Below are 26,429 nucleotides of genomic sequence, written 5' to 3'. Positions count from 1 at the left end.
ATCATGGCACTCGGGCCCTAGTGACAAGCATTAAGAATGGCAAAGTAGTAGCAACATCAATCTCAGAACATAGTGGATACTAGGGATCAATCCCCGTCAAAACTAACTCGATTACATGATAGATCTCATCCTACTCATCACCGCCCAGCGAGCCTATGAATAGATTACTCACGAACGATGAAGAGCTTCATGGAATTGGAGAGGGAAGAAGGTTGATGATGACGATGGCGACGATTTCCCCTCTCTGGAGCCCAAAACGGACTCCAGATCTGCCCTCAGATGAAGAACAGGATGTGGCGGCGCCTCCGTATCGCAAATGCGACAAAATCTTCTCTATCGATTTTTTCTGGGACGAAAGTGAATTTATAGAGCTGAGTTTGGGGGTGGCAGAGCCATGTGGGCCCCACAAGCTTGCTAGCTGCCACCAGGGTGGTGGCGGCTATGGGGATTGTGGCCCACTGGCCCATCCCCTCCGGTGGATCTTTGTGCAGGTATTTTTCATATTTTCCAGAAATATTCTTCGTAAATTTTCAGGAAGTTCCGAGAACTTTCATTTCTGCACAAAAACAACACCAAGGCAATTCTGCTGAAAACAGCGTCAGTCTAGGTTAGTTCCATTCAAATCATGCAAATTAGAGTCCAAACAAGGGCAAAAGAGTTTGGAAAAGTCGATACGATGGAGACATATTAGCGCTCGTCCTCCCGATCCGATCAGATCGGGGCTAGCAGCGAGGCTGCAGCGTCCGACAGCTCCGGTGGTCGGCGGTGGAAGGCAAGGGCGATGAGGCGGCGGTCACCAGTGTGGGACGGATCCACGGTCTGGACGGCAGCGAGAAAAGGAGGAGGCCGGAGCAAGCGAGCTCCATGGCGGGGCGATGTGGTCGAGCCGTGGCTGCGCGGCTCTGGCCGGCGAGGGAGGTGGCTGCGAGGCTAGCGGCACGGTGACCTCCGACAGCGACCGACGGGGCTCCGACGAACCTGCACGGGTGGCGGCGCGCAGCTGCGAGGGCTCGGGCGACGAGGCGCGGGTACCTCATGGCTCCGAGAGGTTCCGGGAATGGCTGGGGTTGCGTGTGGTCACCCGGACATGTCCGAGCTGGCCGCGGACATGTCCGGTAGGTGGGGTTTGGGGCGATTTTGGTCCATTGGATGGGGATCCAATGGTCTAGATCTGACCCAGAGATGGATTTCGGGAGAGAGAGGAGGTGGAGCTAGCGGGTAGGGTTTTTGAGGGCGGTGGCTGCAATTTTTTCTAGGGGGAACCCTAGTGGAGTGAGAGAGGTCTCTCCATGGGGTGGTGCTTATATAGGGTTTCGTCTATGGTGGGATGGACCTCGTCCGTCCGATCGCGATCGACGACCACGAACGGAGGAAGTGGCTAGATGGGTCTAATGGGTGTGTAGTTGGGCTATGTAGGGATCAGAGGGAAATGGTGCGGCCCGTGACAGAGTTTTGAAACACCGAAATGTCCAATAACTAAACCGGTTATAGTGTCGCTATATAGTTAACGGTACGAGTATCAAACGAACTCCGATTGCGACGGAATTTGGCACGCGGTCTACCTACACTATATTAAGACCGCACGCCAAGTTTCAACCCAATCCGAGAATATCTTATACACACCTTTAAAAATAATAATTTTATGATGTCGCGGGCGCGTGCGTGTGTGGTTGGTCTGGAAATGGTCAACGACAAAAACGGAGAGAACCGGCAACTAATAATGGATGCACTTTTGAAAACTTGCGGCAACGGAGTGCCAATGCAATGCAGATGATGCGAATAATGCGATGATGAGTGTGATAGACAATATAATCGCACGACGGCAATTGAATAAGAGGGGTATCATCTGGAGCATCGGTCTCGGGCTGTCACAGATAGCACCGGTCCCAATTACTCCTCCCTAGAGACGCATGATGGCGTGAGAGTTGGCCCAGCAGTGGCAGAGCTCGTGGAAGAGGTCGTGGCCTTTCCCTTCTTGCTGGCGGGCGCCATTCATGGGCCGAAGCCGCAGGAGGAGCAATGAGGTGATTTGCACGAAGATTGGATCTCGCACAGTCTTGCGTAGAGGAAGAATATGCAGAAATGTGGGTGTGGCGTGAAGGTGAGTAATGACGGCTCCACTCTGTGTGCCCACTTTATGTCAGCGGGGGCAGATGCCAAAGCATTGTGGGAAGGCTAGGGACCCCATGCCCCGTGTCACGCCATACGTTCGGCATGGCCCGCAACCGTGAGAGCCTGCATAGCTTCACCCTCCGATTGGCAGTGTCGTGCATGCCGCAGGATCGAGGGATAATGTTGGGATCACTGGACTAGGGTACCTAGGCCTGCCTTCCTGCGGCCCAGGGCACGATGCACGTTGTGGGCCCGGGTGTGCTTCCTCCTAAGGCCCAATAATCCAACTCTCGCGAGGCCCCCTCCTTACAAGGCAAGATCATTGAAGGTTGCCAGGGACCGGCAGAGTTCCCCTCAAATCCATTCCCCCTGAGGTCCGCATCGTGAAGTCGTCTCCTGATACCGCCCCCCGAGGCCCACACGGATGGGACTAACAAAGGACGGCCTGCCGGGGTCGCACGGTCCTACCTCCTCACGTGGGTGGTGTGAGCCTCGCAGGACGATGCCAGGCTCGGTACCAGCAAGCACGGACATATAGGCTTTCCCCTTTTGTGTTTAGGGAGCAGAGCCAGTCTGTGGGTTTCCAAAGCAACCCCTAAAGGTTTCCTACTTGATGCAAGAGGACCAAGGTTAGGGGCTCGACAGGACGGAGGTCACCCCCGAGCCCATGAGTGCGTCATGGAAAAAAGCTTTAGCACGCAAAGACCACCTTTGTCAGGGTAGGTTCCAGTCATGTCCCCTTTCAAAATGGTCGTTGTGGCCACCCTTTCCACCAAGTGTGTGTTTTTGGGGGGGAGAGGATAAAGGCATGTATAAGAGGGAGGTTCGGCCTTCGTAGCAAAGAGATCCACCAACTCCCTTAGGGCAGGAACCGCCTTGTACTCGTCTTCCACCTCAACCAATCTAGACAAGTAGGAGTAGTGTTTTATACTTCAAGGTGGCCCGAACCTGGGTAAACTGTGCATGTGTTCTTGTTCATCTTCCTTAGCTCGAGCCACCGGAGAGTCGTCAAGAGGTTGAGAGGAAGAACAGGATAGGAGATCAGGCGCACCCGAGTGTTCGAACCTTTCTGGGTCTACGGAGCCCCGATTCCGACAAAAACCTTAACCATCTTTCATCAATGAGCTAGTCTAGAAGAGGCTCACTAGTGACATGGTGTTGTTTATATATCCACACATCTATTTAGGTTTCTGTTAAATACAATTCTGTAAGTGCATCTAGTGCCCCTTAGTGATTTTGGTGTATTAAAGACTTATAGGTTAAGAGACGAATGTGTTTGTGAGTGTACACAGGCTATATAAGTCGCTGAGGAGTTTCAGTTATTTGAGGAATATCATCCCCTAAAAATGTATGTGTTCGGCTGAAGACTTTGGTATTTCCTGTGAAGACTTTGAAAGTGAGAATTGGTGTGTCCGTGAAGAAATCAATGCGAAGACTAATGCGTGAAGACTTACGTTTTCATAGTTCCATTTTCTATATTCTATATCATAGGACCACCGTAGTGTTAAAGGGGGTCGAGGTAAAACCAAGAAAAAGTTTCCAAGTGATGCTCATCTCAAAGCCTACACATACAAACCCTTCGAATGAAGTCTTTGGAAATCTTCAACAGCTTAGTGAAATTCTTCAGTGACAGAGACTAAGATCTTCTAGTCTCTCAGGATTTTTTTCTAACTGAGGAGTTAGGTCTTATATAGCTAAAACGTTCTGAATGAGGATCTGTTGCGCACCAGCTGTCCCCAACCTTGTCCACCTAATGGTCATATCTTTGGGGAATTTATGTCAATTCATGTCGGGATTGCTCCCCGGCTATAAATACCCCCCCCCCCATAACGACTAGTTGGTTGATTGCTCCGTGCGAGAAACTGACACTTGTCATTTGAGAGTAACCCATTCCTCGAAGACTTTGAGAGAAATTCATCAGTGAGGGAAAATCCCAAACACCCAAACCAAAACCCAAAACCCCAAAGTGATTGAGCATCACTAAAGAGATTGTTCCTGTGTCGATCCGACGCTCGTTACCTTTGAGGATTGCGCATCCTCTAGACGGTTAGGCATCATGGTCTACAACATCCAACGGTGAATTGTGGATCACTAGGTGACCAAGTTAGTGAGGGTTCGGAAGTCTGCCATGAAGACTTACCAGGAGTATTGGGCGAGGACTGTGTGTCCTTAGCTCAAGGAGAATACGGTAAGGACTTAGTGTCTTGGGACTGTGTGTCCTTTGGTTTAAATACCAAGCCGCTCCAAACCAGACGTACGACTGTCACAACAGTTGGAACTGGGTCATCAAATCATTGTCTTCATCGAGTATTAGGTTATAGTTCCTCAACTCTTTAATTTCCTCAATTGTATGTTGATGACTTTCATCTTTACTATTTGAAGAATTTGACTAAAGACTTTCTCAATTTACTTCCCCCAAATTCTTCACTTAACTTATTCGTCACCTGCATGTCCGGATCACGCTACTTGTGCAATCTGAACATTTCGTTTCACTCTCATGACAATGCTTTAGCTATTTTGTACACATGTGTGGCTACTAAGTCTGTTGCACGTACTTCGTGACTGAGGACCTTCCTCACAAGGAATTTCCTCAGTGACAAATTCACAAAAATCGCCTATTCACCCCCTCTTGTCGATATAACACACTTCCAAATTCTAACATGGATAATAAATGTTTATCATTAACATGGAAATATGATAATAACCTATTTATTATTGCCTCGAGGGCATATTTCCAACAAGTAGTACTTTCAATCTTCCAGCATCCTCACACGGTGACACAAGGGGTAGTGAGGCACGTATTTGTATTATTCTACTAAGGATAAATTTATGAGGTTAAATCATATTGATTGATTCTATTATGTTTACATTATGTCCTCTTGCTTAATGCATTACTTATTTTTCATGAACTTAATTCCATAGATGCATGCTGGATAGCGGTCAATTGGTGGATTAATAGTAGTAGCTGCACGCAAGAGTCGGTCTACTTGACATAGTCGTAACACCTATATACATGATCATTGTCGGCGAAAGGATCGACACCTATGGGGGCCTCAAGGGTCCCCTTTTGCTGGTTTGGCGGGGAGAGGGGTCACGGCAAGAGCATAACCAACAGTCAAGGCCTAGCAAGGTCTTTTTTACCCAGGTTCGGGTTGCGTGGTGCGTAAAACCCTACTCCTGCATGTGTTTAGTTATTCGTTCTGGGTTACTATAGATCTGTCCCTTTTACAACCTTTGATTGGTCAAAAAGGCAAAAGTGCTTTCTACTGAGCCTCGGGCCTCCTTTTATAGGCGAAGGGGTCACCACAGTGGCTCAGCGGGTGAGCGGTGGGTTCACAAGTCGAACAGCGCCAACCGACAGCCACAGTGTTACTGCGGTGCATTAAATGCTTCGACAGACTTCCCTGACCTCGTCAGGGGGGGTTGGACACGTACACACACGTGGCAACTTTGGGGTGTTGCGTTGGCGTGTGGGCGGACGCTGGTCCATGCATCGGCGACGGCGTGTTCATCGATGGAGGCGTTCACACGTCGCGAAGGCGCCCTGGGCCCGCGCCTCTCCTCGGGCCTTCTCTTCCTTCCTGGCACGGTTACCCTGTCGGGGCTCTTCTTGTTCCTCTCGACAGGGAGGTGATGGCCTACCGAGGCCTTGTCAATCTTCCCGGCAAGGATGGCTTGCCGGGGCTCAGTCCTTCCTCCTTGGCGGGAGGGTCTCCCCGTGGCATCGTCTATCTCCCCGGCAGGGAGCTCTTACCGGGGTCTCTTATTCCTTCCTAGCAAGCGAGTGCTTGCCGGGGGCTTGCAATCTGTACTTGGCGGCTTCTGAGTCTTGCTTCCGCCCTAAGCTCCAACGACGCGCCTTGCCGCGGCAGAGGGGCTGCCGGTGTTCGCCCACTAGTCCGGGGCACAAGAGACCCCAGTCTTTAGTGCACCGACAGGATCCCCCGGGCCTGGCCACACACGCTTGCGAGGCGTTGTTGGACCAGGCGCAAAGTGGTGCGTGGACTCATAGGCGTCGGGCTTATCGAAATCGAGCCATTGCAGGCTTTCTTTCCCCACGTCGCTCATTGAACGCGCGAAGTGGGAGGGTGCGCGGCGTACGCAAGATGGCCTCTTTATTCCCTGCAAACGCCTCTCCCACGTGTAGGACATGTGCAGCGGTGGTCGGCAAGTGGCGATCGTGGCCTCAAAATCCGCGAGCGTGGATGGACCGACCCTGCATGCATTGTCTCATCAGGGTGGTTCCATGTTCCGCTCGTGACTTGAGGGCGATTGGGCGAGAGGGGCGGTGGCTTCTGGAGCAAGGAGGGTGTTTGCGCGGAGGTTTTTCCCACCCATCTCACTCTCGAAGCCTTCCGCGCCTACCGCCTTGTCTTCTCTTGCTTCTTCAAGCCTTGCCCGTGGCATCTTCCCCCAACCATGGTTAGGGGACGGGGCCGACCTCCGTCGGCCGCCAGGGCGGCAAGGGGATCCCGCTCGGATCATGCCACAACTTCAGGGGCCGCAGCCAGCGGCAGCCCCGTCGACCGTGGCAGGAGAGGCCCGAGGGGCCGAGGACGCCGGGGACGTGGCCGAGGGAGGCGGAGTGCTGCCTCGATCTCCCTCCGCATGCCTTCTTCTTCGGGTGGCCACTTGGAGACGACGCCATTCGAGTTCATCGCAGAGCTTCGTGGCCCCCTTCGGGGTCACCTGCATCTCCCTCGCGGCTTCGCCATGGTGATGGAGGTCGAGCGGCCTCCCGTCTTCTAGCTGTGAGCACATGGATGCTCTCACGGCGCCATGCAGGTGCACGTGGAGTATCCGAAGCCCCATTACATGCTACTTGGGCACGGCTGGAAGGCCTTTTCCCATGCTCATCGACTCGAGGACGGCTATGTCCTCCGCTTCAAACTGACAGAGGCCCATATGCTCGTCGTCAAGTCCTACGGGCGCTTCGGTGTGCGTCTCGGCTGCTCTAAAGAAGGCTCGAGCGGCGTTGAATGCTCCGCTTCGAGCGACAGCGACGGGGAGGGCGACAGTGGTGACGGTGCTGAGCCTAGTCTCAAGCCCGGGGGAATCAAACCGGAGGATGATTCCCCCGGCTCGGACTGTGTGCTTCCTGCACTGGCGCAACCTGGTCATGCCCCTCCCCCTCCTTGGAGGGGGCCATCTCAACCGGATCCGTCGCCCCTTCCCGTGACTTCACGAGGCCTAACCCACTCTCGTCGATACAGTGCTGGTCCCGGAGGAGCGAGCATGGATGTACTGCGGGCCTTGCTGCGTCTTGTCTTCGTGAACTCCAATTCATCCGCGTAGGTCGACCCTCATTAAAAGACAAAGTCTTTAGGTTAGGACAACAACGCTTTGTAAATGGTATCAAATGTATCCAGACAAATGAATGAATAGATTCATCCTTTATTTGACTCTCATCTTGTATGGTTATTCCTTTGCACTTTCCGGATGCTTGCCGGCTTGACTTATCCTGCCGCGAGTACTTAGAGGAGTGGATCCTCAAAAAGCTCAATAGAGGAGGTCGTCACCGGCAAGACTCCTTGCCGCACTCAGTGCAACCATGTAAATCATCGAACGTGGCTCGAGGCGAAATAAGGTGCTATGTAGCCGTCCGAAACGTTAAACGAGTTCAAAACGAGATGAGGGCACTCTGTGGCCACTCAAGTCGTTGAACAGGCTCGAAATGAAGTCGGAGTGCACTAATCCTAGAAAGGTCCATCTGCGCGTGGGATTCTCATACCAAAGTCCATGCTTCAAAACGACACAACTAATCTACCAAGAGTCTGGCAAGAAGTTTGCCTCTGTACTTATCTAGCGCATCGCGGCATTCCTAGCCACAGCGTGTGTAGGTGCTGCCGGGGAGGAATATCCGTACCCCCGGCAAGCTGATATTGCCTCCAGCGGCCTCCTTGGCGACGAGGTTCTTGCCAGTGGCCCTTGGCCAATCTAAAGGAAAACGGCACGCTGGGGCGTATCACTTTCTCATCTCTTTGGCAAGATATTTGCTGGCGGAGCCCCCAGTCACATCTTTCTGGCGCCACACCGCTCCAAGGAGAAATGTGAGCCGGAGGGTGCGTAAAGGGGCGGTTCGGGGCCTCGGACGCGTCCTCGACGACCTTGCGGCACTCCAGAGATATGCGGCGGTTGGAGTAAGCGTTGGAGGCCTGGCTGAAGCCCCCTATCACGCCGTTGACAGCAGCGCGACATTTCAAGGAGGTGTGTTGGCCGGGCGATGTAGAGCTCGGCGCTTCCGCTCCTTCCACCCGCGTTCGGATAGCACCTATGGACGTGCTACGAGCTCTTGCACGGGCAGAGTAGCCACTGCCTCCTCCCACTCAGCGAAGATGTTGCCGCGATCTCAGATCCGTGGAGCCAACGAGCGGCTTGTCTGACCGGGACGGCGCTGATGTCGGCCTCCTTCCGGTGATCCCTCTACCTAGCGTGCCAAAGATGTCGGTGAAAGGGTCGACACCTATGGGGGCCTCAAGGGTCCCCTTCTGCTGGTTTGGCGGGGAGAGGGGTCGCGGCAAGAGCAGAACCAACAGTCAGGGCCCAACAAGGTCTTTTTACCCAGGTTCGGGCCGCGTGGTGCATAAAACCCTACACCTGCATGTGTTTAGTTATTTGTTCTGGCTTACTGTAGATCTGTCCCTTTTACAGCCTTTCGATTGGTCAAAAAGCCAAAAGTGCTTTCTACTGAGCCTCGGGCCTCCTTTTATAGGCGAAGGGGTCACCACAGTGGCTCAGCGGGTGAACAGTGGGTTCACGAGTCCAACAACGCCGACCGACAGCCACAGTGTTACTTCGGTGCATTAAATGCTTTGACAGTCTTCCCTGACCTCGTCAGGGTGGGTTGGACACGTACCCACATGTGGCAACTTCGAGGTGTTGCGCTCACGTGTGGGTGGACGCGTGGTCCATGCATCAGAAGTGGCGTGTTTGTCGCTGGCTGTGTTCACACGTCAAGAAGGCGCCCTGGGCCCACGCCTCTCCTCGGGCCTTCTCTTCCTTCCCGGCAGGGTTACCCTACCGGGGATCTTGTTCCTCTCGGCAGGGAGGTGATGGCCTACCGAGGCCTTGTCAATCTTCCTCGCAAGGATGGCTTGCCGGGGCTCAGTCCTTCTTCCTTCGCGGGAGGGTCTCGCCATGGAATCGTCTATCTCCCCGACAGGGAGCTCTTGTCGGGGTCTCTTCTTCCTTCCTAGCAAGCGAGTGCTTGCCAGGGGCTTGCAATCTGTACTTGGCGGCTTCTGAGTCTAGCTTCCGCCCTAAGCTCCAGCGACGCGTCATGCCGCAACAGAGGGGCTGCCGGTGTCCGCGCACTAGTCCGGGGCACTGGAGACCCCAGTCTATAGTGCACCGACAATCATGCCATGATAACATCATAACTATGCACTTTTCTATCAATTGCCCAAGAGTAATTTGTCTACCCACCGTATGTTGTGTTCTTGAGACAGATGCTGAAAGTGCGTTATATCGACTAGAGGGGGATGAATAGGAGAGTTTTAGAATTTCATCACTGAGGAAATTCCTTTTGAGGAAATTCCTCACTGATGACTAACTTACAGCGGAAACAGTCAAGGATCAGAAGTGCAAAGTTTCACAACAGCAGTTTTTCAGAGTGAGGAATCTGAAAATAGATTGCACTCTAAGCAGGCACGCAAAATACAGATGAGGATTAACTGGTGTGAAGAATTTGGGTTGAGGAAATTCAGAGAAAGTCTTTAGCAAATTCTTCAAACAGTAGCAGTGAAAGTCATCAACACATAATCCGAGGAAAGTAAAGAGTTGAGGAATTAGAACCCGTTTCTCAGTGAAGACAGTAGTTGATGACCCAGTTCCAACTGCTGTGACAGTCGTACATCTGGTTTGGAGCGGCTTGGTATTGAAACCAAAGGACACACAGCCCCGGGACACACAGTCCCTACCGTGTTCTCCTTGGGCTAAGAACACACAGTCCTCGCCCAACACTCCTGGTAAGTGTTCAGGGCAGACTTCCAAACCCTCACAAACTTGGTCACCCGGCGATCCACAATTGACTGCTCCAAAGCTGTAGACCATGACGCCTAACCGTCTGGAGGATGCACAGTCCTCAAAGGTAAAAGGCTTCGGTCCCACACAGGAACAACTTCTTCAGTGATGCTCAATCACTAGGTTTGGTTTGTGGTTTCGTTGTATGGGGTATTTCCTCACTCATGAATTACTCTCGAAGACTCTGAGGAATTTGGGTTGCTCTTATGACAAGTGTCAGTTCCTAACGGAGCAGCCAACCAACTAATGGTTGTGGGGGGCACCTATTTATAGCCTGGGAGCATCCCGACATGATTTGACACTAATGCCCTTAAATAATATGACCGTTGGTGTGGATAAAACCAATGACTTGGCGTGGCTATCGAAACGGTCGGAACCCTCAACTGTGAGAGTCCTCATGTCACTCGTATTCCTCACTTGAGGCTTTTGGTAGGATTAGGCTTGGGTTGAGCATCATGAGGAAATTCATTCCAAAGTGTAACTTCGACCCCCTTTAACAGTACGGTGTTCCTATTACTCAAGTGTGAAGAAAATAAAACAGAAAGAGTAAATCTTCATGCTTCAAAGTCTTCAAAATGATTTTCTTCAGGACACACCGAATTCCTCAATTTTAGTATCTTCATGAGGAATATCAATTTCATCGCAGATTCCTTGCGATTCATTTCTTCAGCTTCAGACCAATTTCTTCAACCGAAGATATATATTTTTAGGGGTCGATATTCATCAAATATCTCAAACTCCTCAATGACTTATAGATCCTGTGTACACTCATAGACACATTAGATACTTAACCTATGAGTCTTCAAACCACCAAAATCACTAAGGGGCACTAGATGCACTTACAATCTCCCCCTTTTTGGTGGTTGATGACAATTAGGTTAAGTCTTCAACAGGGATCAAAAATATGACGTGTAAATACTCATTTGAGGAATTTGAAATCAAGGTTCAGAGAGACTCCCCCTGAAGATGTGCATATCTTGAGGATTTTGCTTTTCACAGCAAATGCACATTGATGATTTATATCATGGAGATCTCCCCCTCAGTCTTGTAAATCATGCATACATTTAACATATCATATGAAGAAAATGAAGATGCATGATGACAAATAGTATCTGACGAATTCCAGCATGCGTGCATTAAAACTTGAGGAATAAGCATGCGAAGAAAAACGTTCAAAAGCGTCAGAGTACCATCGGGCTTAAGTTACAACTCATTACATCAAAACTTCAGAAGAGCCAAGAGTTTGCAACTTAAATATAGTTCATAAGCCCCAAAATATCCCGCTTGAAGACTAACTCTCAAGTTTCTCCCCCTTTGTCATCAAGTGACAAAAAGGGACAAACTGAGGACTAACGCCCGGGAAGACTTCACTTCTTGGCGGTTGATGAAGAACCGTGATGCTTCTTGGGAGTAGTCTTCTTCCTTGGACCGGTAGCAGTGTCGAGCTGTTCTTCATCAGTTTCAGCAGTGCGGAATGAAGAAAAGGAGTTGTCTTCAAGGTCTGGAACTGGAATGGGCCTGAACTTCTTCTTGGGAGGCCACGACCAGTCAAAGTCTCGCTCAAAGTCCATTTCTTCAAGCTCTGTCTGAGTCTTCAGATGTGCAAGTGTAGCCCAGGTCCGATCAAAAACCTCATGCAGATAGTGATGGTTAAGCTTCACAGAGTTCTATGTTTCAGTGAGGGTTTTCACAATGGCGCCAAACTGGCGTTTGACCCACTTGTGATTGCGATCCACCTTCTGGTGAAGAATGAGGAGGAGCTCTCTTGTATTCATCACGCGAGGAGGAACTGGGCTTGCCGGACGAGTCTCGGTATCATCCCATGAAGAATAAGCTTCTGGCTCTCTGAACTGGCCATCAAGGGGCCTACTGCCATCTTCAATCACTGACTTGCCTTTTCCTTCAATGGGCTCGAAAGTCTTCTTGTTGACCCGGATAGGCGGCATATAGCCAACATGGTTTTGGAAATCAGCATGGAAGTTGATGCATGTCCTTGTCCTGATGAATCTCATGATCCATGGGGCATATATCTTGTGATCAAATGGACACATAGCATTGTCGGCCAAAGTCCTCAAGAAGAAATCATGGATGTTGATAGGAATACCAAGGATGATGTTGAAGAGGATATTCTTCATGAGGCCTACGACATCTTCTTCATCATCATGGCCTTTGATCGGCGCGAGCACACTCCAGAGGATTCTGTAGACAGACCTTGGTGTATATTTGAGCTCGTGGACGAGGAAGGTTTTTCTCGGTGATTTTCCTTCAGCCAAAGGCTTCATGAGGACTTCCGTCATCCCGTTGGGCAGCTCACGCTCACCATAAAGCTTCAAAGCCTCCTCTGAGGGAATTGGTACAGGCAGTTCACGGAGGAGCTCAGTAGCAGGAGCCTTGTAGTGAGTGTTTTGTGTCATCCAGTCAAACACCCAGGTGTTAATGTCTTCAGGGTTGCTAGATATGTGAGGAGTGGCATAAAACTGAAGAATGAGCTCACTGTTCTAGTCAGAGATGTCGGAGCACATTGGCAGCAAACCAGCGTCATGGAGTACATTGAGGACTGGCTCTACGCACGGTATTGCTTCAAGTTCAACATGAGGAATATGCCTGTGCTGGAATATCTTGTTTCTCCCACACAACACAGAAGCATAGTAATTCAGCTGTGTCCTAGTCCAAAACTTCAGATGCCTCATTTGAGGCTTGTCATAGGGATTGTCTCCAATGAAGTACATGCGCTCTTCAAAGAAATCTCCTTTTGAAACTGTGGTCGCTTGGAGAATGGCTGACGCTGAACTGGCTGAAGATTTTGCTGAGGAACAGGAGGTGAGACAACAATTGAAGTCTCAGGGTTCAGAACGATGAAGGCATTGTCTTGATCATGTGCATTTTCCTCAGCATTGTCCTCAGGGTGAGCAATTTCATCAGCTGGGGCTTCAGGCTCAGGAGCTTGCTCTGGCTAGGCATCAGGCTGAGGAACTTGCTCTGGCTGGGCATCAGGCTGAGGAATAGGTTCATCTTGCTCAGGTGGAGGAATTTCACTTTGTTCTTCCTCCGCTGGCTTGGTGACAGAGGCAGTTTTATCAGCTGGTGCAGCTGATCCTTGAGCAGTATCTTTCTGAGGAATAAAGGGCTCAGGACTGTCGTCAATACGAATTTCTTCGTTGGTGTGTTCCTCAGAGGCGGCATCCTTCATTTCCTCATCTGTCCCTTTCGCTTGGTCATCAAGGATGACCATTTCATAAGACGGAGCGACATTTAGGGGCACAGGGTCCACTGGAGCAGTATCTTCAAGCGCTTTGAGGCGCTTGGCCTCTATTTCTTCTTCTGCTGAGGAGGCCTTTCTCTTTTTGGCTTCCTTCTCAGCTGCCCTGGTTTTCTTCACGTCTCATTCAGACGGAGTCATCTTCTTCACCTTTGAAGCTTTTGGTGAAGGGGTTCTCTCGACAGATTCTTCAACTGGCTTTGAGAAACCAGCTGGAGCAGAGTCATCAGCTTGCTTTGATGAAGCAGCTGGGTCAGGGGCAGTCTCATCAGCTACAGCAGGTTCATCAGCTGGAGCTTCCATGGTGATTTCCTCAATAGCCGGTACATCCACACGGCTTTCTTGGTGTATTTCCTCAGCTTGAGGAGATTCATCAGCTGGCTCTTCAATCAAGGGTTGGGGAGTTGGTGCTGGAGGTGCAGCCTTCTTGTTGTAGTAATCAACAACTTTAGTGGCCAGCTTGATGAAATTGCTCTTGAGACTTTGACGATCTGACGGCTTGGAGTATTTATCAGCCAAATTCTTCAACTCGGCTTGTGTTGACACCAGCGCATCAGGCGTCAAGCTAAGGAGATTATGGTTGAGAAATTTCTCCTTTTTAAGCTTCGCAACCTTGGCCTGCTTGGCCTGCTGTTCTTTCCACTTGGCTTCATTGATGAAAGTGGCCACCATGTGGCTGATGCCAGGGGGAAGTTTCAAATCATCAAGCGGAGTATTTGGGTCCTCATACCAGATGTTGATGTAGTCTAGGAGGACCTTGGGGTCCATGGCCAGAGGAATGGCGCTCCCTGATGCTTGAGCTACCCTTTCCTGCTTGTTTCTGATTATCGCTTGCAGGGTTTGATCATCATATTCATCACTGCCCTCTGATGCAGACGGGACGGTGATGATTTTGCTGGGGCTGGGCAGAGTTGCTCTTTCAGCAGACACCTGAGTCTTCACCGGAGGTGGTGAAGACTTTGTCTCCGAGCTGGTTGCAGCCGGGAGTGAGGAGCTGGAGGTGGTGGTCATTGGCTTCATGACTAGCTTCTGTACTGGTGTCTCTTGAGGCTTTGGTGGTGGTGCTGAGGATTTTGGAGCTAAGGGTTTTGGCGCTGAGGGTCTTGTAACTGATGCCTGAGCAGACTTCTCTTGAGGCTTTGGAGCCCTTGGCTTTGACGGCACAGACTGTGGTTGAGGAATTGCTGAACCAGAGGTCTCAGTGGCACAGGAAGTAGCTGCAGCTGAGGCAGCAGCTGAGGATTCATTGAATTTCCTCACTGCTGCATCTGCCTGCTTCTTGAGCTTAGCCAGATTCTTTTCCTTCTCATCTGGATAGTCATCAAGGGTCTAGAGGCTTGAGGGATGTGCTACTTGATGAGCCTCAAGTGGGGCCCGTTTGCCAGGAGGCTTCAGAGCGAATTTCTTCGCATACTTGGCAGTTACAAACCTGTATTCCTTCCATTCCTTAGCCCATCGGCGTTCTATTTTCTGCAGTCGAATCTTTCTCTTGGCCATTGTTTCATTTTCATCAGGTTTACAACAGTCCAAGTAAATATCCTCAGGGATATCCAAGGTTGTGTTCTGTTCAAGTTTCTTTTCTCCCTTCTGCTTTCTCTCATCCTCCATTTTCTTCAGGTGAGTATTTTGCTGATGAGATTGAACTCTTGAGGATTCTGATGAGACTTGAAGATTTTCTTGAAGAAACGCTGCAAATGAGTTAATGTGATGAGAATCGAGAGATTCATCAGCTGACATGTGTGTACCTGTGAACAGAGTATAGTTGCGGGGAATTTGGAGAGGTCATATGCGTTCTCAGATTTGAAGAAAATGAAAAAGTTTGACAGTTGAGGAATTTAACCAGTGGTTGAGGAATTTGCCTAAGCATACTGTTCTTGGGTTCCAGAGTTGTACAGATCCAAAAATTCGCACAATTGAGGAATCTCGTGAAAATCTTAGATGCTTAGTGAAGTTCATCAATGGTATGGTGATAGGTAGTGTTTGAGGAATCAAGGGCATATAGATTCTTGAGGAAAAACAGATTTCACATAGGAGATGTAAAATAGTAGATCTAACTTGCTGTAAAAATGGGATTTTATTTACCCTTGAAGGTGCGCACGAAGAACACAGAAAAGGTGTGTAGAGAAGATCTTCGGTCGCGTGTCCAATGCGCCCTAACCTGGTGACAGAGGACGTCTACGGCGGCGGCGGACGAAGATGGTCCGATTCCAGCATGGTTCCGGCGACGGAGAAGTTGAGGTAGTGAAGCTCTTCCTCATCGACGACGAGACTTCCAGCGGTGGCGCTAGGGTTCGGTGCTTTTTGCTGTAGCAGGAGAGCGATGGGGCGAAGAAGAGTTTGCCGAGGGGGATAAGGACATATTTATAGCCAGACAGTTACTGTTGGCGCGAAGATTTCAGACCAAACAGCCCCTGCCTCTACGTCTCCGCAGGACACGTGTAGTTCCCGAGCAAGGCGGTGGAGATAGTGGAGATCGTGGTTATCCGAACGTGGGAAGTGGGGTTCAGTTACTGTGCATTAAAGAAACAATTTTTGAAGATTTGAGGATTTTCGTTACAAAATCATCAGCTGACAAGGACACAGTGAGGATTTTGAACAAAGTTTCAAGTAGAACGCATATGAAGAATCGAATAGACTGGATGAGAATAGCATAGAGGGAAAGTAGGGTCCGATCACATTCACTTAGAAGAAATATCAACTTGAAGAAATAGCTATAAGTGAATGATGTTGAGGACTTGAAATCACAGTCTATCTAGTCAAACGAAAGTCATCAAGTGTTTTTGAAGATTTTGTGATAAATCGTCACAATGAAGAACAACTGTTTTGAAGAAAAACACATTTTGGGGAAATGGAACATTTGAAGAAAATCAACTTGAGGAATTTCACATTGGGCGGTGGCGTGACCCACCATATAAGAATGTTGATTACATATGCCGCGTACAATTGTCGTAGGGCCCTAAGAATCAATTTCTTCATTGATTTCTTCACATTCAGAGTGATATTCTTCATCAGTTGAAGAAAATCGATTCATCATGTGTTGCACATCTAAGTCATCAATTTTGCATAAGTGTTAGGATGTGTGCATGTTTTTACAAAACATTTGAAGATTCTAAGATATTTAACTCACACCGCAACTTGCAAAACCTTTTCTCATCCAAAGGCTTAGTGAAGATATCTGCCAGTTGATCATCAGTCTTCACATGGTTGATGAGGATATTGCCCTTGAGGACATGGTCCCAAAGAAAATGATGAAGAATCTGGACGTGCTTGGTCTTTGAGTGTTGTACTGGGTTGTATGCAATCTTGATTGCACTCTCATTGTCGCAGTAGAGAGGCACATTCTTCATGTTGATGCTGTAGTCCTTGAGGGTTTGCATCATCCATAGTAATTGAGCACAGCATGAAGCAGCAACAATGTACTCAGCTTCGGCAGTGGAGAGTGATACGCAGTTCTGCTTCTTTGAGGACCAGCAAACTAGTGATCTTTCGAGGAAATGGCATGTGCCGGAAGTTGACTTGTGATCCACATGGTCACCAGCATAGTCAGAATCAGAATACCCTACCAGATGAAGATTTGAGCCCTTGGGATACCATAATCCTAGTGTTGGTGTGTGAGCTAAGTATCGAAGAATATGCTTCACAGCCTTATGGTGTGATTCCTTCGGTTTTGCTTGAAAACATGCACACATGCAAACACTAAGCATTATATCTGGCCTAGATGCACAAAGATACAATAAAGAGCCAATCATAGAGCGATATACCTGCTGATCGAAATCTTTACCATTTTCATCAGTGCCGAGGTGGCCGTTGGTAGGCATTGGAGTCTTGGCACCCTTGCATTCATGCATGTCGAATTTGCTCAGAACATCCTTGAGGTATTTCTCCTGTGATATGAAGATTCCATTGCGTTCTTGACGAATTTGAAGACCTAAGAAGAATTTCAGCTCCCCTATCATAGACATCTGATATTCTTCACTCATCATGTAAGAAAATTCATCACTATATCGTTTGTCAGTACAGCCAAATATGATATCATCGACATATATTTGACACACAAATAGCTCATTATCATAGGATTTAGTTAAAAGAGTTGGATCGAGTGAACCAGGTTTGAAGCCTTTCTTCATGAGGAATTCCTTCAATGTATCATAACATGCCTGAGGTGCTTGCTTGAGACCATAGAGAGCCTTTTTGAGTCTGAAGACTTTGTCTGGATTCTTTGGATCCTCAAAACCTGGGGGCTGAGCAACATATACTTCTTCCTCAAGCTTACCATTGAGGAATACACTTTTCACATCCATTTGATATAAGATGATGTTATGATGATTAGCATAAGCAAGTAGTATTCGAATAGCTTAAAGTCTAGCAACAGGTGCAAAAGTTTCATCAGAATCTATTCCTTCAACCTGGGTGTAGCCTTGGGCTACAAGTCGTGCCTTGTTCCTCACCACTTGACCATCCCCATCTTGCTTGTTTCGGAAAATCCACTTGGTGCCGATGATGTTGTGCTTGCGAGGATTTGGTCGTTTGACGAGCTCCCATACGTCATTCAGCTTGAATTGAAGATGTTCGTCTTGCATAGCTTGGATCCACTCCGGTTCCAGAAAAGCCTTAGCAAGTTTTGAGGGTTCTGTGATGGATACAAAGGAAAAATGACCACAAAAGTTAACTAAGTGTGAAGCTTTTGAGCGAGTGAGAGGACCTGGCGCGTTGATGTCATTGAGGATTTTGTCAAGTTCTACTTCATTTGCAATCCTCGGATGAGCTGGTTGAGGATTTCGTCTGGGCTGAGGAAGTGGTTCTGGTGCAATTTCCTGTGGAGCATCTTCTTGATTTTCATCAGTGATGGGGATCGTTTCTTCACCAATTTCCTCAGTGGGGACAATGTCTTCAGTAGGTTTGAGCTTTATTGCTTCCTCAGGAGACAACTTATCTGGATCAGAAGGCAATTGCTCTCTTTGCGAGCCATTAGTTTCATCGAACCGCACATCTACAGTCTCAACAACTTTGTTGTGATAGTTGTTGAAGACTCTGTAAGTGTGCGAGTCCTTTCCATAACCGAGCATAAAACCCTCATGTGCCTTAGGTGCAAATTTTGAGCTATGGTGAGGATCTCTAATCCAATATTTTGCACCGTAGACTTTGAAATAACTTACATTGGGTTTCTTGTCAGTGAGGAGTTCATATGAGGTTTTCTTGAGGAATTTGTGAAGATATACCCTGTGGATGATATGGCATGCAATGTTGATTGCTTCAGGCCAAAAGGGACGAAGAGTCTGATATTCTTCAAGCATAGTTCTTGCCATTTCATCCGGAGTCCTGTTCTTCCTTTCGACGACACCATTCTGCTGAGGAGTATAAGGATCAAATAATTCGTGAGTAATACCAAGTTCATCAAGATAATCATCAAGACCAGTGTTTTTGAACTCTGTTCCATTATCACTCCTGATATGTTTGATCTTGATGCCAAAGTTCGTCGAGGCCCTTGAAGAAAATCGTTTGAAGATTTCCTGCACTTCAGTTTTATACACTATGATATGCACCCATGTATATCTGGAATAATCATCAACTATGACGAAGCCATATAAAGATGCTGCATTGGTTAGTGTGGCATAGTGAGTAGGTCCAAATAGATCCATATGAAGCAATTCGAATGGACGTGTAGTGGTCATGATAGTCTTTGAGGGATGCTTGCATCTGGTCATTTTCCCAGATTCACAAGCACCGCAGAGATGATCCTTGAGGAATTTGACTGATTCGATGCCGATGACATGCTTCTTCTTCGCGAGCGTGTGCAAATTCCTCATGCCTGCATGACCTAGTCTTCGGTGCCACAGCCATCCTTCTGAGTAAGCAAGTGGTTGGTTGAGGACCTGTAGAGAAATCAACAATGTACAAATCCCCTCTTCTTACACCTTCGAAGACTTTGGATCTGTCAGATTCCATGATGACTACACATCTATATCTACCAAAGATAACAATCATATCAAGATCACAAAGCATCGAGACTGACATGAGGTTAAAACCAAGGGATTCAACAAGCATCACTTTGTCTATATGCCTATCCTTGGCAATAGCCACTTTCCAAGTCCCAATACCTTTCTTTTACCTTTGTCAGCATATGTGATTTGCTTCAGAGGTGATGGAGTTAGTGGCATATTCATCAGCAAGCTTTTATCACCAGTCATGTGGTTTGTGCAGCCACTATCAAAAACCCACTCAGTATTCTTGGGTTTGTCATCCTGCAGATGAATTAGTACAGCTTACCATCTCATATGCTTCAGATTTGAAGAATATGATATCAATTTCATCAGATAAGAATTTCATCACAGCAGAATTATAAGGACGTGTGAAATATTTCAATTTCATCAACATTAGCTTGCGTCCTGTCAAGCATTTACTCGGGTCTCCAACAAATTCTTCAGATGATGATTTTCATCTGGAGACCTGACCTGCAGAAGTGATTAGTTCGACTTCTTCACCACCCACATCTGAAGGGGTGATAAAGCTTTCATCATCCTGCGGGCACCATATGAGAAAGGTGGCATTGAAGCTAATGCACTTCTCTTAACATTAGGGGGGTTAAAGTACTCATATGAATATGCAGAGAACTGGTTTGAGGATTTATGAACATAATGATTTGAAGAGTAACGCTCATATTCATATTCCTTGTAGTTTCCCTGCATGTTAGACGCATTATCACGGGTACGAGCATAATTTTTACCAGTTGAGGATTTTGATCCTCTTGAAGACTTTGGTCCTCCTGAGGAATTTGATCTGGGGTTCAGATTCTTCAGTGGTGGTGTCATGAGGACATTCACCTGAAGATTTTCAAGACAGCTTTTGGGAACCCAGATTTTCCTCAAGGGAGGGCCATTCCTGCAGTTAGTTCCAACATATCGAGCAAATACTTCACCAGATTGATTTTTGAACAGTTTATAGTTGGAGTCAAATGACTCATCTGAGGAATAGGACAATTCATATGAAAAGCCAGTTAGATTCGATAGATCAAAAGGAGGCCCAGTAGCAGCAACCCATGAGGTTTTGGGATACTGCTCAGGTTTCCAATAAGATCCATCATCATTTAATTTCCTCTCGAAGGCAATTCCTTCTTTCCTCGGGTTCCTGTTCAAGATCTGCTTTTTGAGCACATCACAAAGGGTTTGATGTCCTTTGAGGCTTTTGTATATGCATGTCACATACAATTCCTTCAACCCTGCATTTTCATCAGTAACATTTATGTTTTCCTCAAGTGAGGAAATAGACACTACAGGTGCAGTTGAAGAATTTGTAGCAATAGAAGCATTTGATGATTCTGGTGAAGAATTAGCAGTTTCGCGTTCAATGCATTTAAGACATGGAGGAATGAATTCGACTTGACCAGCGCTGATCTGTTGAGCTAGTAATGAATCATTTTCCATACGAAGGTCATCATGAGACATCCTCAGCTTCTCTAGATCAAGCTTCCTTTGAAGAAATTCATAGGAAAGCTTCTCATGATCAGCGAGGAGTGTATCATAACGATCCTGAAGATTATTAAATCTAGACTGAAGACTTTTCACATCTTATGTGAGGATTTGGGTAAGGTTCATTTCATCATTCAATAGATCATCACTTTTATCTAGCAGTTTCTGAAGCTTTTCCAGGGCAGTTTGTTGTCTAGTGGCAATGATAGCAAGTTTACTATAACTGGGTTTTTTATAATCATCAAGTTCACAGTCACTTGAATCAGAGGAGGAGGCATTATTTGGTACCTTTGAACCTTTTGCCATGAAGCAATAGGTTGGAGCGAAGTCATTAGTGTGGATGGTGCGATTATTTTCTTCAAGATTGAAGATTGACTTGCTGACGAAAGTGGTTGCCAGTGCAAGACTAGCCTGTCCGGATTCTGAGTCTTCGTCAGAACCCTCTTCTTCATCACATTCCTCTGATTCTGCCTCGGAGTCCATTTCCTTGCCAATAAGTGCCCGAGCCTTTCTGAAACTAGTCTTCTTATGCGATGAGGGCTTTGAAGATGAGGATTTTGAAGATTTCTTCTTCTTCTTCAAGTCATCAGAACTGTCATCTTTGTATTTCTTCTTCTTTGATTCCTTTCCCCAACAGGGACAATCAGCAATGTAATGGCCTGATTTCTTGCACTTGTGGCAGGTTCTTTTCTTGTAGTCTTCATATGAAGATTCTGATTTCCTCACGTCTCTTCTTGAAGATTTACCGAAATGGCCACGTCGTGTAAACCTCTGGAATTTCCTCACGAGCATTGCAAGATCCTGTCCAAATTCTTTAGGGTCACCAATGTTGTCATCCGAATCTTCTTCTTCAGATGAGGAAATTGCTCTAGCCTTCAGTGCACGTGATCTAGAATAGCTTGGTCCATATAGATCTTTCTTTTCTTCTAGCTGGAATTCACGAGTATTTAGCCTTTCGAGTATATCAGCTGGATCAAGCATCTTGTAGTCTGGTCTTTCTTGAATCATCAGAACTAAAGTATCAAATGAAGAATCCAAAGATCTCAGCAGTTTCTTCACAACTTCGTGATTAGTAATGTCTCGAGCTCCCAGTGCTTGCAGTTCATTTGATATGTCAGTGAGGCGATCAAAAGTGTCTTGGGAGCTTTCATTGTCATGCCCCTTGAAGCGATTGAAGAGATTGAGAAGAATATTAACACGAGAGTCACGCTGGGTTGATACTCCTGCATTTACTTTGCACAGTCTCTCCCAGATCAGTGTTGTAGAGCCCAAAGCACTCACTCTTCCAAACTGGCCTGGGCTCAGATGGCCACAGATGATATTCTTCGCTTGAGAATCGAGTTGCTTGAATTTCTTCACATCAGCAGCAGAGACAGTAGCAGAGATGATGGGAACACCATGTTCCACAATATACCAGAGATCATTATCAATAGCTTGTAGATGCATTTGCAACAGTTCTTCCAGAAGGGAAAGTTCTTTCCTTCGAAGGTAGGACATGCTGCAGTCACCTTAAACATGCCTGCAGTCGACATAACTAAAACTCCAGGTAGTTAAACCAAAATCACACAGAACAAGGGAGTGCCTTGCTCTGATACCAATTGAAAGTGCGTTATATCGACTAGAGGGGGTGAATAGGAGATTTTTAGAATTTCATCACCGAGGAAATTCCTTTTGAGGAAATTCCTCACTGCTGACTAACTTACAGCGGAAACAGTAAAGGATCAGAAGTGCAAAGTTTCACAATAGCAGTTTTTCAGAGTGAGGAATGTGAAAACAGATTGCACTGTGAGCAGGCACGCAAAATACAGATGAGGATTAACTAGCGTGAAGAATTTGGGGTTGAGGAAATTCACAGAAAGTCTGCAGCAAATTCTTCAAACAGTAGCAGTGAAAGTCATCAACACATAATCTGAGGAAAGTAAGGAGTTGAGGAATTAGTACCCGTTTCTCAGTGAAGACAGTAGTTGATGACCCAGTTCCAACTGCTATGACAGTCGTACATCTGGTTTAGAGCGGCTTGGTATTGAAACCAAAGGACACATAGTCCCGGGACACACAGTCCCTACCGTGTTCTCCTTGGGCTAAGAACACACAATCATTGCCCAACACTCGTGGTAAGTCTTCAGGGCAGACTTCCAAACCCTCACAAACTTGGTCACCCGGCGATCCACAATTGACTGTTGGAAAGCTCTAGACCATGACGCCTAACCGTCTGGAGGATGCACACTCCTCAAAGGTAAAAGGGTTCAGTCCCACACAGGAACAACTTCGTCAGTGATGCTCAATCACTAGGTTTGGTTTGTGGTTTCGGTGTATGGGGTATTTCCTCACTGATGAATTACTCTCGAAGACTCTGAGGAATTTGGGTTGCTCTTATGACAAGTGTCAGTTCCTAACGGAGCAGCCAACCAGCTAATGGTTGTGGGGGTGGCTATTTATAGCCTGGGAGCATCCCGACATGATTTGACACTAATGCCCTTAAATAATATGACCGTTGGCGTGGATAAAACCAATGACTTGGCGTGGCTATCGAAACGGTCGGAACCCTCAACTGTGAGAGTCCTCATGTCACTCGTATTCCTCACTTGAGGCTTTTGGTAGGATTAGGCTTGGGTTGAGCATCATGAGGAAATTCATTCCAAAGTGTAACTTCGACCCCCTTTAACAGTACGGTGTTCCTATTACTCAAGTGTGAAGAAAATAAAAAAGAAAGAGTAAATCTTCATGCTTCAAAGTCTTCAAAATGATTTTCTTCAGGACACACCGAATTCCTCAATTTCAGTATCTTCATGAGGAATATCAATTTCATCACTGATTCCTCGCGATTCATTTCTTCACCTTCAGACCAATTTCTTCAACCGAAGATATATATTTTTAGGGTTCGATATTCATCAAATATCTCAAACTCCTCAATGACTTATAGATCATGTGTACACTCATAAACACATTAGATACTTAACCTATAAGTCTTCAAACCACCAAAATCACTAAGGGGCACTAGATGCACTTACAGATGCCTCAAGTGAAAACTATGGCCCCTGGGTCTATTCAACATATCTACTAAACACTCAATACCTTGCTGCATTTTATTTACTTCTATTTTACTTTGTAATTAATCTATCTACTATCATCAGATTTGATCCTTCCAATTAATGAGTACAAGGGGATTAACAACCCTCTTACCCGTGTTGGCTGCAAGTATTTGCACTTGTGTGTGTAGGTAATTTCGATGGTTGTTTGCGTGATTCTCCTATTCGTTCGATAAACCTTGGTTCTCAACTCATAAAAATACTTATTTCTACTTTACTACCTCATCCCTTCCTCTCCAGTGAAAACCCCAAAGCATCTACAAAGTAGCACACTCATAGGCGATCTCGAAGATCAAGGTGGAAACAAGGAGATCGCGGAAGGATCCTTCTTGGTTCCTCATCTTCGCGGCTTATGTTTTTTGTTGGATATAGTCGACGTCTAGCGACGCCTCATGCTTCAGGAATTTATCTCTGCTCTGGCCTTCAGGTGCCAATCTCTCACAGGGCAGGGGGATTGTGGGATGTCGTTGGTTTTATTCATTTGATTTGTTGGAGCTCGGCCATTATGTGCACTACTTTGGTAAGATCGGCTTATATTTTGTGGTCTGCAGGCGCTGCTTTGACCCTATCCACCAATGTTACCACCTCTTGTATGCTCTATCTTGGGTTAAGGGGATCTGTTAACTCATATTATTTCAAGGTTTCATCAATGCTCCCCCAACCGTCCGCCTCCGTGTTCCTATGGTGGCCTCTGTGATGCGGTTACCCGTCACCTTTGGAAGTTGCTCTCTTGGTCGTCTAGTTGCCTTTGTCAACGCAATTCGTCTAGCCCCGAGTGTGAGGATCTCGTAGGGCTCCTCCTATGGAGATTTTGAGGTGGGATGGTTAGGGTTTTTTGCAACCTTCTCTGGTGTCACCGTTATGGTGGTCGATCATAGTGTGTTCTCGCTTGCTTCGTCCTCTGTCACACGCCAAAGATTTAATTATATTTTTATAAGTTAATATATTGCCTAGAATATATATTTTTGAAAAATAAATTGCCTCATGTCTCTTTTCAACGCCTCTTTCCAAAAAACTTTCCTTTCAAGTAGCAATTTGAAGATCATTTGGTACTTGAGATCATTTTAAATTCTTTATTTAATATAACGGGGATATATATTAAAATTTGGCCATGTTTGTTTAATTTTTTATTTTTCTGGATTTTCTATTGATATCAGAACCACTCCTTTCTTTTAATTATAAAATTTCTCTTGCTAGTAGAAGTTTTGAAAATTATGTTGGAACTTGGGAGCTTGCATCAAAACATTACTTTCCTTTTGACAAATTGAGTGGAGACCTTTTTATAAATATTTTGCCAAGTTCCACTTATTTAAAAATGGCTATTTGATTCCTTTAAGGACTTATTTTGCACTGCATCCCTTTTATTAACTCTTTTAAAAATTCCACAAAATTTTGGAGATGTCAAGGCATTCATTATATCCACTTTTATGGAAAACCGCAATTATGTGTTTTGGAAAAATTTAGCAAAACAACACCATTCCTATTCTGGTCCAGTTTGATGTTTTGTACTACAACCCCAATTTTAATTGCTCAAATGACCTTGGCATTTTTACTGCTTGTAGTTCACCCTACCAAAACCTTAAGTCCATGAGTTGAGACCCATTGGATTAATTTAAATGCATGAATTAATAGCCTCAACTTGGTGTCCAGAATTGTTTTTCTCAAAACCTTGCATTAGCTAGTTTTGCTTTTTCGCAAACTAACCACACCACCCATTTTAAGGTCCAGAGAGACTTTGATATGGGAAGTTTGGAAGCCACACAAATATCCTAGAGGCCTTTGGCATTTCATCAAACACTTGTAGTGCATGGCCAAATCTCGCATGGTTCCAATGTTGCATTGGGAAGTTGCTTACCTAGTCTAACCAGTATGTCTAGCAGCTTTGCCGTAATCCCTAGACTAACCCTGTTAATTTTGAGCAGCATTGCAGATGGTTGAGTATGCCAGACATTTCGTCGAGAAAGTGTCGTGCGTGCTCTGGGCGTGGCCAGAGCGCATGTTTTGCATGCGCCCGCGCCCTGCCCTTGCCCTTTCGCCAGTCGTGGAGCCAAGCCACGCCTTTGTAGGAAATATGCCCTAGAGGCAATAATAAAATGATTATTATCATATTTCCTTGTTCATGATAATCGTCTATTGTTCATGCTATAATTGTATTAACAGGAAACAGTAATACATGTGTGAATAAATAGATCACAATGTGTCCCTAGCAAGCCTCTAGTTGGCTAGCTCGTTAGTCAATAGATGATCATGGTTTCCTGATCATGGGCATTAGATGTCATTGATAACGGGATCACATCATTAGGAGAATGATGTGATGGACAAGACCCAATCCTAAGCATAGCACTAGATCGTATTGTTCGTATGCTAAAGCTTTTCTAATGTCAAGTATATTTTCCTTTGACCGTGAGATTGTGCAACTACCGGATACCGTAGGAGTGCTTTGGGTGTATCAAACGTCACAACGTAACTTGGTGACCATAA

This window comes from Hordeum vulgare, chromosome 4H (genome assembly GCF_904849725.1).
Source record: "Hordeum vulgare subsp. vulgare chromosome 4H, MorexV3_pseudomolecules_assembly, whole genome shotgun sequence".
Lineage (NCBI taxonomy): Eukaryota > Viridiplantae > Streptophyta > Magnoliopsida > Poales > Poaceae > Hordeum > Hordeum vulgare.
This window is presented reverse-complemented; position numbering follows the sequence as displayed.